The sequence below is a fragment of the Zosterops lateralis genome, assembly GCF_965231275.1.
Source record: "Zosterops lateralis genome assembly, chromosome: 4".
In the NCBI taxonomy this organism is placed as follows: Eukaryota; Metazoa; Chordata; class Aves; order Passeriformes; family Zosteropidae; genus Zosterops; species Zosterops lateralis.
In genome coordinates, this window is record NC_139765.1 from 19396187 (window position 1) to 19416023 (window position 19837).

Consider the following 19837-nt stretch of genomic DNA (forward strand, 5'->3'; position numbering starts at 1 on the left):
GGTCAAAGGGAAATTAAATAGTATAAAAGAAATTGTTCTAAGCCAGAAGTGCAAGTGAAATAGTCTACTATTGTTCCTCACAGCGACTTCTCATGTCAAATATGTAAAGCTTAGGCTGGTTATGGTAATGATGCAATCACCACTGGAAGACCATGGTGGGTCTTCCCATGGGTTAGGACATAATTTTCTCTTTTGTATTCAGCCAAGCACCAGATGTTTAATTGGATACTTTCTGCAGAAACATAAATGAGGCCACAGCAAGCTGTGAGATGCTTAGATGGATTAATTCTCTTCTAGAGCAAATGTTATATTCCTATTTCAAGTTTTGCCCTTGCTGTGTGTTTTTGTGTAGGTTTCCTACCCTGAATTATACACTGAGATGATGTGATTCTGCATCTTCCACTTGATTTTTTCCTTCTCAGAAAGCCTTTTTTCCTAAAAGTCATTTCGATTGCTAAAGCTTTCTCCTTTATTTCCCCTTTTTAGCCTCTGCCCTGCTCCATGCTATCGGGTTTCACAGACTGCTTCTGGCTTTGTTTTCCGGCAGCGTCGCTCCACCTGTATCAGCCACTTGTCCTCTTTTCATCACTGAATCCAGCCTGTGCTTCCTCCAGTGTTTTGTCCCAACATGTCTCGTCATTCCTCCTTAATGGCAGCTGCTTTTTTTCATGTTTCTTTTTACTTCTGGCTCCATTCGGTGCTTGTGATCCAGCCAGTCTAAGAGCGCTTGCACTTTCTTTGATCCCTGTGTGTTCCCGGGAAGTGTCCTTACCTACCTTTGTTGCATGAGATCTCCATTCACGTCCTTCATTTTGCTGCCTAAAGGCTTCTTCACCAGTTACCACAGTCCTGGCTCCCAGCTGTAGCTGTATTGATGCATCAGCTGGGAGTTTTCCTCTCTCTTTTCCCTGCTTACCTTTGACCTTCCTTAGTTCTGGCAGTGTAGGTCAAGAAAGGGATTTCTTGTGTCTCCTCTTATCTTTATCACAGACTCCTGTTGTAATAGTTGAAGTTACAGTCCAGATTTGCAAACCGCAGTATTTTAAATGTCAAAATTGTTGATTTTTAAAACTAAAACTGCTGTAGAGACTATTTCTTCTGTTGCTGCTTTTCATCTTTTGTGATTCAATTTTTGATGTTACTTCTATTTCTTGTATTCAGTACATGTGCTAAGGGCACAGGGCTGTACCTTTCCATTTCACAGCTTCTCCTATTCTGGTGTCAGGTTTTAACAAGGTAAATTAAATTAGAAAAAATTAATTATTTTAATCCAGGTAGATTTTTTTTTGTGTAAATTTAGAAGATTGGTATGTAATTTTAAAGTTCCAGTTTTCTGTGCTGTCATTTGTTTTATTTTTATTACATAGAGAAAGAAGTGTCAGTATTTGTCTAGTTATGCCCTGAGTCAGGAGAGGAGACAGAACTCCACCTATTGAACATGTTTTTAAATGCTGTAGTCAGTTCCAGTTTAGACCTTCTGCATGTCCCAGCTGGGTTGCATACCAACAGCACATACAGAGAATGTGCTGCTAAAAATGTATAGTTTTCACTCTTTTTTTTTAGCCTAAATTTGGGAGGAATTAGACTGAGATTCGGATTTTCTGTATATGCTTTTGAATTGTAAGGATGCCTTTAATAATTTCTACATAAATATGGTTGTCTGTGTAAGGCCTCTACCTAGCTTGGTTTTGACAATATATGTGGACGATGTGGCCCATATTAAAAACAACCAAAGTGACATTGCTCCCTTTTTCTTAACTCTTGGATCAAGAGTTCATGTGGGAACAAGCCCAAACCCTTCCCTGCTCTAATGGAAGTGGCAGCTACCTTGTGGCTCAGTCTCCAGTCCGATGGCCAGAGCTGGCTGTGATGTGGGTTGCTGGCTCCAGATCCTTCCCTGTTCACCCCAAAAACCCAAGTCATGGTGTTTCTGCAGGGGTTTCAGCGCTGGCAGCTTCCCTGTGCTGTCCAAATACTGTCCCCCCACCACACTCCACTCCTTGCTCCATGGTTTTGCTTGCTCCAGTGTTTTCCTGGATTTGCTGCAAGGTCTCCCTCAGCACAGAGGGTTTTTGCTCTAATGCTTTTAGCATTCACTTGTACATGTGCAGCCATACTGATTTACACTTGCTCTGTCCTGTTAAAAAAAAAAGATTTATATCATCCCCCTGTGGCTGAATTATTTAGGGAAACTGTAATTAGACATTTTACAACACATTCCTGTGAGGCTTTACTTCTGTCAAGTTTTCAGTGCTCTTTGGGGTCTTTGTGCTATTTTCAGTGGCTTTTCATTTACTATGGGAATCTTATTCTGGAACTAATCAGATGTTTCAGCAGTTTGTGGGATTTTAAAAAAAAAGTATTATCTTTTTTTTTGGTAACGTATGTTTTCCCTGCAATTGTGGTTTCATAGTCTTTCAGATTTCGTAGTGTTTCCAAATTATATATGGACTTATATAAGTTATGTTTTTAGAAAATGACACTTTTTTTCTGCTGTCTGTAGTACATTATTATCCTGCATTAGTAATAATGAGTCAGTAACAATTTTGAAGGAATCTCTGTGACTAATATTTAACTTAAAATAGCTCAATATTTTTTGTTTTGTTTTAAACATTTTGTTCTTATATGATGACTGGATTTTTTTTAAGTTCTACTTTGTCCAGAAAATTTAAGCACAATGACTACTTGCTTCCAGTAATGAAAGGTAACTGTAGGAGTGGAGGCACCAGGCAGTGGTTGCTGTTATTTTAAGCAGCATGTAGTTCTTTTTGTTAGGTTTGAGTACATTTTTGCCTGGGTGAGTAGAAACCTAAGTCAGTATTTTCAGTTTTGTCAGGGGCAGTCACTGGGTTTTCAAATGGGAACCAAAATTTAGGGTGTTACTGTTTTATTTGTGATTGTTAAGACTTTGGGTCCAGAATCTCAGCTGCTTTAGATTCATGTAGTATCGTCAAAGTCAGGGGATTTGCTGAGACTTGTATCATCTGTACATGTGCCTCTGTGCCTTCTGATAGCACTGGAAATCATTAAAAGAACAAGGGAAAAGCTTTGTCCTATTTTTTTTTTTTTTTTTTTTTTTTATCACAGACACAGTCACTTTTCTTTCATCAATTGGAAAGAAACCTCTGTTGGCTCTGAGTCTTATTAGGTGCACATTGAGTGATCTCAGAGGGTTCCTTGCTTTCTCGTGCAGAGACTTTAATCATCCTGCCAGAGTGATACTTCGTTCCTCTGTTTAACGAGTTGTTCAGGAGAGACCCAGCAAAGGAGCTGCTGGAAGAGTTGGGCACTTGTACAGATTAATCGCTCAAGCTCTGCTCAGTAAGTGTTGATTAAATAAATCTTTTTTATCTATCAGCTTGCTCACCCCACACTGTCTTTTTCTCCTTATTTTATGGGGCAATGTGTAACTTAGACTGAAATTCAGTGAGAAGGGTGAAGGAGTGGAGGCACACCAGAAATTACTACTTGTGCAAAGCTTCTGTGTTGGTGAGGGTTGGAAAAGACTTGAATTAAGGCAAGTTTAGAGGTAATTTCCATGGCAGGCCTATGCAGTAAACACACGTAACCAACTACTATGATAAATACTGCTCATTGTGATGGTGCTTTGATATCTGTGTTTTATCAGTGTGACTTCAATCTCTTTATCTGTCTCCCTGATATATGAGTCTGCAGAGTGGACAAGAGGATTAAAAGTTAATGGATGTTAAATTGCAGCACTGAAACTCTTGATGAAAGTTGTTTTACCCAGGCTTACTGTCCTAAAACCGGTCCTCTGAGAGGTTCTATCAATGTGCCTGAAAAAGAATCTAGTGTTGCTATTCAAGCTTTCTTGATAAAGCTTAATTCTTGTTAAGAATTAATTCTTAAGCTTCTTAAAGCTTAATTCTTAATTAAGCTTGTCTTTGCTTAATTCTTATCACACATATTACTAATGTAATGGGCATGGTCATAGTGCTTGCAGCATTTTAATGGCTGGGGTTTCAGTGAAGGTCAGAAAACAATGACAGCTTTCTCTTTAAATCCCGCAATGGGGCAGTGCTTTTCACCTTGCCTGCCTGTCTTTACAGTGAGCCCACTGACCCATGGAGTCATTGTGTGGGTATTGCTGGCAGTAATTTATCTTGTCACACATGCAGTGAGGAATTCATCATCAGAAATGTGGACTCTTACAGATTTGTGAAGTGTCAGTTTGACAGAATTACTCAAAATTACTGACAGCTGGCATCCTTCCAACAGACCAGTAGTTGCTTAGCTGTGAAAAATGGCAGAAGATGGACAAATATATTGGAAGAAGAAAATCTCTACAACACAGAAGTGGTGCTAATGTGATATAATTCATAACTGGTTGCTGTTACAGAGTCACCTTCAAGCATTCGAGTCTATTCTTCTTTCTTCTATAGCAAGTGATTTACTTTTTGACAGGTAGCTCAGCAAATCAGATTGTTTCTTACCTGGTTTGATCTTTGTCCCTCTTCTCTTGCCCATATTTTGAGAGCAGGATGGAGCTGACCAGGCTAAATGCATTTTACAGATACTTCTATCAGGTTACAGAAGAGCAGCTATTAAACATTAATTTCTAGTGAGGCTGAAGTGGGATTTTAAATATTTAAAGGAGTAATTTATGTAAAGGGAATTCCTCCCACTTCCTAAAATTATGATTTCTCATAATTTGGGTTTGGATATCCATAGGCAATTAATCTAAAATTTCTATTGCTTTAGTTTTGCTCCCTTTGCATTAGCTCTTTATGTAAAAATGTGTTCTCAATACATGCCAGCAGGCCTGTATTTTAAGCTAATTATGATTGTCATCCTTATCATACTTGATTACTTTTTTCCAAGGACAGAAATTGTTAGGCAAGTGGCATGGGGGTGGAAATTGGAGCTCAGAGCCATCATGCAACGATGACAGAACTGGGACGCATTACCTGATCACTAAAATGACTCAGACCACATGTAGATGAATTGTTTCCCTTTTAATTCATGCAAATGTGGCCTGGAAGTTAAAGGAATTGATCTTGCGATCAGGAGGTCTCTGCTTTATTTTCAGCTTTGTCACCAGTTTGTTTTCTGACCTTCAGCAAGTCATGACTGTATCAATATACTTACATTGATTTTCAACTCATACATGATATGAAGCAAGAGCTTCAGTATACTGATGAATTTGGGCTGAAGTGGTATCCCCAAGGTTACACAAGAAGACTGTGAGCAGGCCAGAAGTAAACTCCAGTGGGAGGTATCCGTTGGGGGGCACCTTTGCTTCCTGGGCAAGAATTTTGGCTGAAGAATTGAGTTTTGCCCATGGACTTCAAAAGTGCATATCTAGATTTAGGAACAGGACACAAGGTATATCATGATGATATGAAGGCAGATTATGATGGGATTAGACACTTCTCAAGTTGGATTGGTTAACTCTTGCGAAATAAAGCTCTTCTTTAGGAATATTAAATGGAGACAAATAATGATCATAGACTTGTAGAATATCCTGAATTAGTATGTAAAGATTGGGTTTTTTTTCCAGTAGGGAATCTGAAGTCTGAGTATTTTTTGCTGAAGCTGTTCTTGAATGCTCTGTTTCAGGCATGGTATATTTTATTATCAGCTGTGTTCTTTTGTTTTTAAATAGCTGCTACTTTGCAGTGTAGTAACTCAAAAATTCTTTGGGCCAAGAGAAGAGTGATTGAAGTCACTCATAGTGGAGGAAAGGACGGTGAGAGGCAGCCAGTGCTGAGTGGTATGAGTAGCTGTTGGTGTATAAATCTGAGAATCTGAGAAAGACAACAGATTTGCTGCTCTTGCTGATTCCTGAAAAGAGTAATAGTTTTTCTGTTTGCTTCATAGTGGAGTTCAGATTTTACACATTGAAAATTAATCATGTTTACCAATGACTAGTTTGCTTGTATCTTCCAAATAATCCTTAATATCATCTTTTGCCCTAGTGGCATTGTTAGGTCTGTTCTGGGTCTTCTCCATGTTATTTTGGCCCAGCCCCACACTGTTGCAGTAAGGGAAGTATTTTTCTACCCATTGCTGAGAGCAGAGTGGTCAAACTTGGCTTGTGGCCATGCTCTTCCTGCCTTGGACTTCTCCATCGCTCTCTGTCTTCCTCTGGAAGGGCTCTGCAGTGTGGGCATTGGCAGTGGGAGCCAGCTGGGGGTCTGTGTGACTCAGTCTCTGCTCCCACTCACCCAAGGCTGTGGTTGGGACCCCTGGAAAGGAGCCGCACAGCTTCTTTGTGTGCCTCCCCTCATCTGGGTGCTCCTTCTCACTGCAGAGCACAGGCAGCAGCTCGTGTCAAGAAAGGCAGGTGATCTGTAAAATACTGTGCTTTTATTTTTATCCAGTGTAGCCAAGGCATTGGTTGTGTAACTCAAAAGAACAACCTAATAATAAACCTGTGCTTGCATTCAGAATTCAGGCTATGTGTCCCTGCTTTGCAGTAGCTTCTTGCTGCTGCTGCTCTCTTTTGAGGCAGTTTGGATAGGCATGGGTTGGTCATGCATTTGGCTCCAGCTGGAAATGTGGTACCAGCTCATATTTTAGGAAATGGCCATAATTCAGGAAAGCTGTTGTATTCAGCACTGGATTGTGTAATTTGTATTTTAAATAATCTTCTGGGTGTGGCTCCATGTAAATTCAGTACCACTGGTGTCTGTACAATGACAGCAGTCAAATTATAGAATTGGGCAAGAAAGGTAAAAAATTTTTCCTATAATGGCTGTCATTGCAAAGAGAAAGATAGTAGAATATGGTTATGTTTTTTAAGAAACTTGCCCTTTTTTGGTTTTTTAAAGCTTTTTAAACTTCTTTTTATTCGTGCCAAGTAGGCACAGCTTTTTATTAGTCTTATTTTCACTTTATCTCTTTCTTCACATTTTTTCAGGAGAAAGGCCATGGGAAGAGGAAAAGGGTTAATTTAGGGAGAAAGAACTTCTTGCTGTGTTCTACACTTCTCAAGTCAAGCAGTAATGCTGGTTGCTATGATCTATTATAAATAGGTTGAATCATTTGTGACCATTGAGGGAGGTCTGCAGTTCATCCTGCTCGTCTCCTCTCACTGTGATTTGGGGAGCAAGATATCTTTAAGTGCTTGTTTGAGGTATTAGCCCAGAGACAGTGATTTTGCCAAGTGACAAGTGGTAGGACTGGCTGTCACCCTGTGCATGTTCAGCATGGCACCTGGCCTTGATGACTGCTTTTAATGGCTACTTTTCACTGGGAAGCTGAAAATCTTCCTTTGGCTTTTTGTCTCACACATTGTAGTTGATGGGGTCAGTAAAAGACCTTTTGTATTTCAGACATTCCCTCCCCTCCTTTATTCCTGACCTAAGCTTTGTTTTGAGGAGGAGAAATGACATTGCTTGGAGGGAGCTTCTTGGGAAGGAGATTGCAGACCCCTTGTCACTGGTGTGATGATGTTGTGTCTGGATGGTGGGGAAGAAGAATGCTGCTTGGGTTTGAAAGAAAATTTTGGTCACTTGTTTCTCAATATTAAAGACTATCTGAGTTTAAAGGGAGGGAAGAAGCCTGTGTTCTGTTTTGTCTGCGGTGAGCAAACAGATGCTGTTTGAAAAACATGAGAGAAAGGAAATGAAGTCTTATGGTTTCTTTCTTCAGTGTTGTCCTAGGTTAAAAATCCACAACGGAGCTCGTTGACTTTTTGATTAGACAAGTAGCATTGGGGAACCCCTGGTGCTGGAAACACCTAGTCATGTGCCAAGCTTAACTCTGTCTTTGGCTGTATAAAGAGCTAACAAGTGAAGGAGAGAAACCCTAAATATTTAGTTGGGGCTTGCTGTACTTGTGTTTCACTTCCCCTTTTCTCTCCCTCCACTGTGAGTTTTATTGGGGTTGACTTAAGGATAGGGATGACTTGACTGTCAGCTGTTTTTTGAGGAGAGCAAGTTGGGATGAGCTTCAGCCTGCCACCAGCCTTGAGCATCATCCAAAGGGTACACTGAAGATTCTCTGAAGCTTCTTTGCGTGGAAAATGGTGGGAATATAACTGGAGCATTTCCACCCTTTTGCACACAAAGAAGCATTGATGCAAAGTACTACTTCCGACAGGGAGTTTGTGAAGCAAAGCAGGTTTGGGAAGAGATGGTTACTGTTGCATTGTCCAAATGGAAACTGATTTTTAGCTGTAGCTGTGATGGGGTAGATATTGGGAAGGTTGGATGATGCCATCAGATGTTTTGAAGTTAGCCACAAGTGGAAGCTTATGGAAGAGTTCACACCAAATCCCCAAGCACATATTATTTCTAAGACCTTAAACTTTAGCCTCAGACAGTTTATTTGATTTTCAGTACTTGCTAGCATTACTATTTATAAGGGCATGGAGTGACAGGACAAAGGGTAATGGCTCTAAACTGAAAGAGAATAGATTCAGATTAAATATAAGGAAGAAATACTTAACTGTGAGAGTGGTGAGGAATTGGAACAGGTTGTCCCATGTCCCATCCATGAAGTGTTCAAGGCCAGTTTGAATGGAGCTTTGAGCAGCCTGGTCTCGTGAAAAATGTCCTTGCCTATGGTGTGGGGGGTGGGGGTTGGAACTAGATGATCTTTGAGGTCATTTCCAATCCAAACCATTCCATAATTCTATAGTTACTGGTATGGCAAGATGACATAGGTAGGGAGGGCCTCCTGCTTAAAGGGACGTTCTGCAGTGAAGCATGAGGTCCAGGGTCCTGGGGCTGGGCTAATGGAGGGTGCAGGCTTTAGGGCTGTTGTCCTCTCTGAGAAAGGAAGTAGCACAGTTGCAAGAGAAACAGTGAAATTGTCCTAACGTGGTGATCAGAGTATACAGCAAACCACCCTGTGTTTTAATTTCCTCATTGTGTAAGTAGGACACAAATGAACGTCTGCAGGGCATGGAATTAATCCTTTTCATGTGGGGAGGATCTAAATGAAGTCATTTGTTACCTTCACTCTGCACTCTTTACTTATATTGCAATTAATCTTGGGGTCATCAGAAGCACTTATTTTTCAGTTTTAATCATATCCTCATCTACAGCCTTTGTATCCCTCATTATTTTAAGGGCAGTGTAAAACAGTAGCAAAAAAAAAAAAAGAGAGATAGTTAAGTTCTTGAGCAAAATTAGTTGGTGCTAGTAGTTTGAATTAGATTTTTTTAAAGTAGGCATATTCAGCTGTCCTTTGAAATCAGCATACATTTTGTGGTAGCCACAAACACAGTACTACAAATGCAGTTTCCATAAGGTTAATGACAGTGGGGTTATTAACTAGTGGTGTCCTCATTTTCTTTTCTCTTTGGGGTTGCTATTACAAAAACCCATTTACAGCTGAGGTAGAGGTAATAGGCAGTCTTAATTTCTAAAGCCATTTGTATTTACCTGAAATTTTTTTTCCAACACTGATTTTAGCTGGAGCACAGCCTTGATAAGAAGAGTAAAATTCTCACACACCCTATCAGAAAGTAGCATGTAAAATCTTGGACTACCTTCCATACTCATAGCCTTTAATTGTCTGAGGGATGACTGCTCCTTACTTGAACATTTGGGATGGAGAAGTGAAAGTGAATATGTAAAAAGAAAAATCTACTGTTTCTTGAGAAATGGGAAAGCACTCGTCAACATTGCTGCCAAACATCTTGGCTGCTTATGCCTTTGTGTGCCTGTGACAATGCTCCTGGCCTTGAACTCTGTCATCTTTCTTGACTGTTTTAACTGTAGGAAAAACAAAGCCTCAGGTAAAAACTATAAATAAGACCAGACATGCCTCCTCACCTTCCTGCACTTTAGCTCTTGGCCTTGTAATTTGCCTGCCTCTCAGGCCTCTTGTTCAGTATTTTGGGTGTCAGCCGATGCAGGGCCCCTGTGTAGATGGGGTCTCCTGGCAGTAGAGGAGGGGGAAAGTGTGGAGTGAAAATACTGAGCTGGGAATGGGGCACCAAGGTAATGGAAAAAGTCTGTCAGTCTCAGGGATGGGAGTAAAACCTGAAAACCCAGGAGGAGACATGGGAGAGCGGATGTTTTCTGTTTCCTCTTGAGCAACTGAAGCTAAGTCCCCACACCTTCAGCACTTCTTGTCCTCACCATCCCTTCCTCTGTATTGAGCAGGACACAGATTCCTGGTATGGTGGTCAGATTAGGGAGGGTTTTTTCTTGGCTTGTTGCTTTAGAGGATGGAAGAAGGGAGCTGGATTGTGGTGAAAGACTAGGAAAGATGAGGGAAAAGAAATGGTTAGCTGGGGAACAGCCTAAAAAGATTGGTAGAGGCGTGTAGGGGCAGCAGCAGCAGCAGCGTGCCAAAGGGTATCATTTGGTATGGGGAGAAAAGAAAAAAAGTGACAAAGGTTCCAGAAAAGTAGAATAGGTTTTCACAGGAAAATATTATGTCAAGAAGTTGATTGAATAGAGTAGTTGAAAAGTCATGTGTTCTGGAAAAAAGGGGTTATTAAATAAGAGACAACTATTAGATGAAAAATTCACATTGCCATTTTCTCTGAATATTACTTAAGCTTTAATTCTGGGAGCCCTGTAATGAAATAGAGAGAAGCAAAATACAGAGAATGGAAAGGAGAAACCACAATAAACTGCTATTTCATTGTTGGATTTAAATATTAGAACATAATGCAGCATGTTACAACTTTTGAAAATTGTTTACAATATTAAAAAAACCCAAAAAACCAGCATCTGGCGGTGGGTTAAACACTGGTTTGCTGTGTCAACATCAATAATAGAAGTATATACTCACGCATATAATCTAGTAATCTAGTCACTCATATCATACCTGCACAAGAAGCTCCACGTAAGCACACCAATGGTGTCCTTTCCTAGCTGAATAAAATGATTTCACTGCTTTGCCTGCTGAAGACTCAAGTAATCCATCTCAGTAACTCTTTCTTTCACCTTTCACAGTTCAGGTGGAATTCCCAACGATGCAGAAGAATCTGTTTGAGTTCATGGAGCTGAGATGATTTATCTCAGCTTGGAAAGGGATAATATTTGACAAATCCTTATTGTAAATTTGAAATCAAATCAGCTTTTTTTTTTCCCTTCACTTGTTGTCTTCTCTTATTTAACACAGCTTTTATGTGTACTCCTTGGTAAAGGCTGATTAATATTTAATGAAGACAAATGGAGTATTCGGAATAAAGCATAAGAATTGCCCCAAAAGCAGCAGCTATCTGAGATAAGAGTGATCAGGAGGCAACAATCTGCCATTCAGCTCTGTGGCTGGAGAAAACATCACTTAGACTGTAATTTTTATTCTGCTTTATACTTTTAAGATGGAAGTGTAAAGTACTTTCAATTAAAATAGAGTTTCAATGTTTCAGCTTTCAAGAATTTGTGATAAAATTAACCCATGCAGAGTTGAGAGCAAAGCAAGACTGAAATACATCACAGAAGCCTTCTCTGCAGCCTTGGATGATTAAAGACAGGCAATGAGCCTAAATATCTTTTCAGAAATAAATATTTTAAAATTAATTCTCCAAGCTGATGAACCTTTTTTTAAATAATGATACAATATTTGAGTGTCAGAATTACTTATGTACAGGTGATATGGGAATGAACAGCCCAAAAGTTGAATTGGCAAGTGAATGCATGTCAGTTTGGCACACATATTACAGATTCTAAAAACTTTGAATAGTTTGTAAAAATAGCTGTAAGTGGGAAATCATAACTAAGCAGATACATTTCTCATGGGTTCCCTGCAGGACCAGATTTTGGTCTGATTCTTGTTAAATATTCTAATTTATTATCCAGAACAAAGCATACTTAATTATCAATCAAATTTACAGAGGATGCAAAAGTTAGGGCAGTAGTAAATGGAGAGGAAGAGAACTGCAAATCATTAATGCAGAATTGTGAATACCCAGTGACTTGGCTGGCAGCCTAGTTTTAGTCATTTAGCAGCAGTGAATGCATTCAGGAATAAAATTTAGGTGATGCTGACTTAGTAGAGGACCCTCTTTTCTTGGAAGTGAGGTCTGGAAGGGGTTTGAGGGTGTTAGTTCACCAGCTGGCCTGCCTGCTGCCTGGCACACAGGAGATCACGTGAGGGTGGAGGACAGGGCCAGCAAGGAGAGGTGGCACTTGGTCATCCTGTTGGTCCTGCCAGAGCTTTGGCTGTGATGCTGTGTGATGTGGGGCACGCTGGTGTCAGCAAGCTGCAGTGTTAGCTTTGAGCGTGTTCAGAAGAAAGGAAGGAGTGATGAAGTGCCCAGAAAACTTGTCACAGACTAAAGGGAGGTTGGAAGGTGCCTTGAACATAAGTTACATGCAGAGAGGTGAGGAGACAGATGTACCACAAGATCAAGTGCCTGGAAGGTGCGGATAGGTCACATCAGCTTAGCAAAAGGGTATGGCTGGGGAGGAAAATTTGACATCAAAGCAGTTTATCAAGGTGTATTTTCTGTTCCTGGCAAATTTAGAAACAAGATGAGTTGTCTTTCTGAAAGATGTTGCTTAGTTGGCAATTATTTTAGGAAAATCTTCTGAAAAAGGTACTTTCCTTTGTTTCCTCTCCTGCTCTTTCTATCCATCTCTGCATGAGACATCACAAGGGCAAGGACAGCATTTGTTCCCTACAGAAGAACTTTTTGAGTCCATGGCTCTGTCAAGAAGTTTTGTTGCCTGTCTCCTTCAGAATGACACTGTCAGAGAGATCCTGGATTTTTGCTACTTGATGGCCACCAGCTGCAACACTAACAGTGTTTCTCAATGTAGTTGGCAGGCTAATTTGCTGAAACTAAAGCTTAGTATTTTGCATGCTAATTATTAAATACTATTATTACCAGTAAATATCCATATTATTTGGAGGAAGAGGCCCAGTCAATTTAAAATGTTTAGTCTATCCTATTTGATAGTGATACCAGAATATATATCCTTTGCCACTGCTCCTTGTTGTGGTTTCCCTTTGAATGCTTTCATTGGATGTGAAATCACAAAAAAACTCATTCCTTGTTCACTCCTTTTTCCTCTGGGATGAGCCTTCGGGAGGTGGAGTTGGTGTGCTTGGCTCATCCACTTGTGTATGTGTGAGTCATGGCTGCATTTCCTCACTGTAGACAAAAGTTCACCAAATGGGTTTAATTAAAGTCATTGAAATGATGGGGGCAATGGAAGGGGACAGATGAAGGGAGTAGGACCATATAAAGATAAAGCAGGCACTGAGACCTTGTGCATTTGCCATGCTCGATGGTTTTCTTGTGTTTTGAGAATTTCTCCTCAGGGAAAGACAGATCCCGAGTGCTCAGTGCCTCACCCAGAGTTGGCTGTAAAGCTGAACTCTATAATGGAAATACAGATTATGCTAATTGAGATGAAGTTTTATAGTGCTAATGTGTATTTTACTCTTCTGTGTGGTGAAGTGCAGTCTGGGTCTGAGGGAGCTGACAATGTCCTATTCATATGGAAAATGTTGTGAAGGATCTGTGGTTTGGGATATTTCAAAAGTGCCACATGAGGGGATTCATACATCTGAAAGCAATATTATCCATGTATGCTTATTGCTAACGGAGAGAGAGAGGAGCGTGTGAAAGCATCTTCCCAGCCTCTCCTGTATGGATGTGTGGATCCTGCTGGAAGAAGGCAGAAATGGTTGGGAATTTCTGTGGTCCAGTGGAGCAGGACGTGGGGCCAGCATTGCTCTTCAGAGCAATGGTGAGGGGAGAATACTCGAGCTGTGCTGATCCTGGTCAGCTGAGGCAATAAACAGCTGCTGGAAAAGTAAAAGATCTTGCAAAGAAACCCATTGCATCTCTTTGCCTTGGGATTACTTGGAGTTTAGAAGTATTAAACAGAATAAACTCTAGGAATAAGACAGTAAGCCCAGCTGTGTATTAATTATTAGTTCGGACAGCTTTCAAATCGCAGAATCAGGCCTTTGCTGTCTGTGATACTTTCTTCCTTTTAATATCAGCATTTGGCCTTCACATTGCCAAGGAAGTAGCATCCTTAATTTGTGAGAGCTCATCTGCTTATCCAACAAGCTGCAGTCATAATCCTCTTTGCCATACTGAATGACTGCTCTGGAAGCGATTACTACAGGATTTCATACTTTCTTTTCTGCTTATCCAATTCTTTAGTGCTTCTTTTTTGTGAAGAAAATTGTTGTTCATAAAACACAGTAAAGCCTCAAGGGGCTGTGACTGCATTAGAAATACCAGGGGCAGTGCTTCAGAGGTGGTAAATTTTGGTTTATCTGGACATGTTGCTGTGACAAGCATGACCTGTGTCCCTTGGTTTCTGATTGTCAGATCAGGTGTGCATATGTGTGCATGCGCTGCTTCTGCCTCATTTTTGGAGGCCACAAGTTTGAGCCTTTCATTGCTCCAGGTTAAGAAGACTGCTACAGCTCTATTTTCTATTCTGCTTGGTTTGTGAGAAGACTTGCTGTGTGTTTCAGTATATCCATTGCAAATATGATTTTGTGTTTCATCTTCTGTGCACATCTGTTGAAGTATAGCTCAAATAGACTGCAGCTGCAGCAGCCGTCTTTTTAATTTTAACTGTGATTAAAGATAAATGCTTTTAAAATTACAGCTTTCTAAAGAAACCTTCCTCCTTTAAAGTTTTTTTCTCTCCCTCTTTTTTTTTTTTTTTTTTTTTTTTTTTTTTTTTTTTTTTTTTTTTTTGTGAGCTCATAAATCATTTTTGTTAAGTAGACTGGTACTAACAATGTGATGAAAGTAGTGGGAAATTTAGAAAAAGAAATTCAGCTTCTTATTTTTTTTTTTTAGGAAAATGCAAATGTACAGCTTTTTTTTCCCCCTCTGGACCTACATTTACAGTTTTCTTTTGAACTGATATCAGAGAGATGAGATATAGCCAACTATCTACAAACTTGAAAACTAGGCTGATAAGAAGAACATAGAGCATTTAGCTCTTTGCTAGACAATCCAGCAGCACACGTGCCTGCTGATGTTGTTACAGTGAGTACCTAGAAGTTTGAGAAAAGCATGTTTAGAAACCTGTAAGCCTCATTAGAAATCTTCCTACCTTCCCATATAATTGCAGTCTCATTTGGCAAAACACATGCCTGACTTGTAGTGGAAAAGTAGGAAAAAGTGTGATGTCCAGAAAGAGTTTTTCTTTGCACTTGATGTAATGCACATTTGTTTGTGAAATACGTATAGTTCAAGTCACAATTTCTAAGCTTCTAACTTCACTTCTAGACAGTTGCATTTAAGATAGAAAAAAATAATGAAACAAAAAAAATTCTTAAGTTGATGTATATGGTAAATTTTTTAAAATTTATTTATGAGCACTTAGAAGTAGTCCAGCGAGAAAAGAAATATACTGTTTTGATCAATATTTTGTGAGATCTGGCTTTGCTAATTGATGACATGAAATACAGCATTCTGAGAGGTGAGCAGATAGCTGAGATGATCCGTGATCCATCCAGAATGGACCCATGAAATATTGTGATGCCCCCAGATCTGCATTTCTTGCCAGAGAAAACAAAGTTGTATCAGAAAGTTCTGACCAAATCTAATGTGGTTTGTAGTTTGCACGTACAAGAACTCGTGGTGTTTAAAGAAGCCTGTGTGTTTGAGATAAACAAAATAGAGCTCCCCTCATAGGAGTAGTAAAGCCTGTGGAAAAGTCTCTTGAGTTAGGTTTGTGGATAAGTTCTTGAGATTTCTAAAGAAATGCCGTATAGATAACATTTTTTAAAAAAATTACTGGAAAAGAGTTTCTCGTTGTTCATTAACAGGAAAGATGTTGTGCTAATTTATGCCACATGCAATGTCCATAGGGTGACCAAGGATCTAAGTCTCTGCATAATTTCACCCAAGGATATTAACTTCCCAACTGTGCCCAATTAAATCCATCCCCATGCTAATCTGAGAACAGGATAAAATACAAATTTATTTCTGGAAAACTGTCTAAAGCAAAAAGGAATTAAATATCTCTCTATTCTTTGGACGGCATTTACAACTTTTGTAATCAGTGATTAGAGCCAAGAAACAAACGTTGAGATTCATTTCCTTACTGTGCCAGGATTTATTTCAAGTCACCTCAACCATTTAGTTTGCTGGTCAGTGGAAAGGAGAGGAGCTCCCTCCAGAGCCCCTTGGGGTGGTCTGTCTCTGCAGGTGTGTCTCTCTGTTAATTGTAGGAGCTTAAATGAGTATCTTACAGAAATCTCACTTCTAACATGAATTCAGTCTGTGGCAACTAATAGGTTTGTGGAAGTTTTTAAGGTCTTTGCCTCTACTTTTCTGATCTGGGAAGTGAGGACTATTACTTTGCTGGTCCCTGGCCCCCTATACTTGCAGCTTTCCTGCTCTCCTCAGACATAATCATTTCACTAACGTGTGATCTCTTCTTTATTTTTTATCCTTGGCTTTTGTTGCATCCATTTTTGTTTGTTTCTCAAGCTAAGTAAACCCTTGTTTTTGTAGTTGCTGTCTGGCGTAAGGTAAAATCTGTTCTCCATTGATATAAAAAAGAATTGTCACATTCTCTGGGTTTAAGACTTGGGCATGCTTATATACAATAGCTAATCTTGTTTTTACCTTCTAAAAATAGATCTCTCTAGCTCCAGGGAAGAAATTTACAGTGTTACCTTAAGAAATCAAAAGAAGCCAGACAAAAGTTTAGTCATAAATCCTTGTATTCAAGGTGTCCAGATAAAGGTGATTTATTAAAAAACTATGGACATTGATCTAATACCAATATCCAACTATGACGGACAAAGACTCTCTAATAATTTAAAGTTAGAAAGTGTATGTTTATTACGATGCCGGGCAGCCTGCGTGGGGGATCGCTCCCAAAAACACCCGCGCAATTTACAGATGATCACAGGGTCTTTTATGTACAGGACTATTGAATACACAAACTACAAATGCATATTCATAGCTCTGGTACCTCCCATTCCCCGCTTCGTATGGAAATTAGCCCAAAAAGCCATCAAGCATGCGTAGTTTGTTCTTTGAAATGGGTCAGTGGTCTTTTTTATAGGGTGGGGTCCCAAAATGATGAAGTAAGATGGGTCTTCCTCCTTTGACTTTTTAACCTTTAGTGTTCGTGACAACTAAATCCTGTTTTTTCCAGGACTGTTTGATTTATGATTGTATTGTATTCATGGGGTCTATTGATTATTCAGGATGCAAAAGCCTAGTTTGACAGCTTCTCTGATTTATCAGTTCCTTCCAAGAATTATCAGTTTCTTCAGTCTGGCTTCTGTTAGCAAAAGGGAAGTCCTAGCTACATTATCTCAGCACTATCTATTTTGACTACAGTCTTTAATTCTTCTAAATCAACGCCTCAAAGGACTAATAATTTAGTCTAAAATCCTGACCTGAATGCAGCAAAGCGCAAGGCCTCAGATGTCGCAAGATGTTGCTATCAATCCAATGATCTTTGTGAACCCCTGCTGAAGGATTAGTGTTCATAAATCATTGCCTAGAGAGCTATCTCAAAGTCTCCTTACTCAGGCTTTGTAGCCAGTGCTGGGTGACAGCATTTGCATTCACTCCTCATTTTCCTGGTTGCTCATTAAAAATTAACCCTTTCATGCCATTTACTGTCCTTAGCCTGATTACTCTGTAGAAGGAAGCATAGGCATTTTAATGACATTTGAAATGAGTTAGACTTTTGTTGCTGAATTTTGCCTGTGGTTTAAACTTGGCTGAAGTCTTGCAGAGCAAATTGTTGTAAATTATTATGGAAGACTCGTTTTCCTGAAGCAGAACGAGTTGTTTACTAATCACAAGCTTGTTCAGCATGATTTTAGCTAACTGTCTGAAAGGTATGTGGACAAGATGTTCCATATTAACAAAAAAACTCACCAAACCCAAACCAGTCCCAAAACTCTGAGGAACTCTGGGAAAGAGTTGCTTCCTTGGGTCACTTTAACTCTGCTCTGTGTGTTATCATGGTTCAAGAATATTGGATGTGCAAAATGTTGTTGGATTGAACCTTGCTTGATTTGTATTCGGATATGACCAGTTTGCCTTGAACATAATTCTTGCCAATACAGACAGAGCATTGTTTCATACTACCATCTACAGAAGAATGTTTACCATTGGGCTATGGATGTCTCACTGTGGTTAAGGTGTTTGGTGTAGTATTGACATATGTATTCCAAAACTTCATCCTAGACACCAAATAGAAGTAATTTTCTGTGCTGCTTTGGGGTCATAGCAGAAATCAATGCAAGAAAAACCATGTACAGGTTTTTAGCTGAAGAGAATTTCTGAATGTTCAGTATAATTATTTATTTTTGCTTTGATTTAAAAATTCAGGAAGTTTAAAGGCAATAGCTTGTGTAAACATGGCTAGAGATGACCAAGGTCTAAGTATACATTTTGATGCTGCTATCTTGCCTCGACCAATTGGCACTGATTTTTCTGTCTAGGTTGGGTAGGGAATGTTTAGGTGAATGGTTGGCCCTAACCCAGTGGGTTACAGCTCAAGGAAAAGCTACTAAGTTATGTACCTGCTCTTAACTGTCAGGAAGATGCTCCATGGAAAGCATTAACTCTGGCCTGAAATTAGGGGGTGGTTGGGCAGAAGAGCAATGGATTAGCTGGAGAGTAGAGTACTTCAGACAAAAGAAGCAACTATTTCCAGCCTGTTGTGCAGAAATCAGACCAAAAATGAAGAGCAATCAGACCAAAAAGAGGAATATATTGAAGGAATATATATACTTGTTTCTTTAAAATAGGAACAGGATCTGGTCCTCAACTGGAGTCTCGCCATACTGCTGTCAGTGCATACTTGTTCCTCCTCAGTGAGAGAACTTGTATCCGAATAGGAGGAATGAATTATTTATGTCAGCTTTAAGCAATGCTGTATTAGGGAATTTTCTTCTTTGTACTTTAGACCAGTGTAATGAAAAGTTAAATATTAATATGTCCTCAGAACTTTTCTCAAATATTTGTAATATGAGACTTAATTTAAGGGGAAGTGAACAGAGGTAAAATTTTTACATTTGGTTTTTGTTATCATGGCAGTAATTAGAATGGTCCAAGCAATGTAAATTAAATATTACCAAGTAGGGAGGCAGTTGCTAGATAACAGCTGGGGACCTTTAAATATACAGAAGCCTTGGAAACTGGAGCCTAAGACATCTATGAGATAGTAGAATGGTAATGATAGAGATGGCTGCTGAATGCATACACCCATGCTTGAAATGCCACTTGTTTGTATCTCTCGGTACTGAGGAAGAAGTGGCAGCTATTTTGTGTGTCTCTTCCAGCAGAGTCTCCTCTGGGACTTAATCCCACATGGCCTTGTGAGAAATTGTTTGATTTACCCTTCCGAGACTTTGTGAGGTCACCTTTATGGCTTTCAGTCTCCAAAAATCCTGGTTCTTATGATTTCTGCCTGACCCCCTTTCACTTTGTCTAGGTAGTCCCAGTGTTCACATACATTTTAGGCTAGTGAGGTCCCAACAGAAGTGCTACCATGTCCCCTGCCTCAGTTTTTTTTTAGCTCCTGATAGGGAGAGGCAGAAATGGTATTGATGTGCCTTCTTATATTCAGTATTTTCTCCAGAGGCCTCCCATTCTGGGATAGGGTCTTTGAAGGTTACCAAGTGCATTAGAAATGCCTTCTGCCAAGGAGAGGTGACAGATTAAGCCTGGCTCACACGTTTCCATGTGAATGATCTTCAGTGTTCTTGTGCTCAGTGTGCTGTAATTCACAGGTCAAATTCCTGCTCTTGGTACTGGTGGGTCTAAATGGAATTTTCTGGAAGTTGAAGCTGTGCACTGATGCTTCTGTTCTGAGATGATTTAAGGCTTACACACTCCTCTGTATGTATGCATACACAACTGATTGTTGTGTTGATAAGCAAGGCTGTTTATCTTCTTCTTTTGAGAAATTGGAATTTGGTGCCTAGATAGCATCCACTA

At 39.7% G+C, this 19837-nt stretch overlaps 1 protein-coding gene across 6 annotated transcripts in view; it reads left to right on the forward strand.

Annotated features, from left to right (window-relative positions):
* CHST11 (carbohydrate sulfotransferase 11) overlaps positions 1 to 19837 on the forward strand; it is a 168516-nt gene that overhangs the window by 50690 nt on the left and 97989 nt on the right. For 2 of the 6 annotated variants that reach the window (XM_083860201.1, XM_083860204.1), the window contains exon 2: positions 3194 to 3321. The exons of the other annotated variants lie outside the window; for them this stretch is intronic. The gene's annotated coding sequence lies outside the window, so the exon portion shown is untranslated. The remainder of the gene's footprint in view (positions 1 to 3193; positions 3322 to 19837) is intronic. 6 annotated transcript variants of the gene reach the window in all.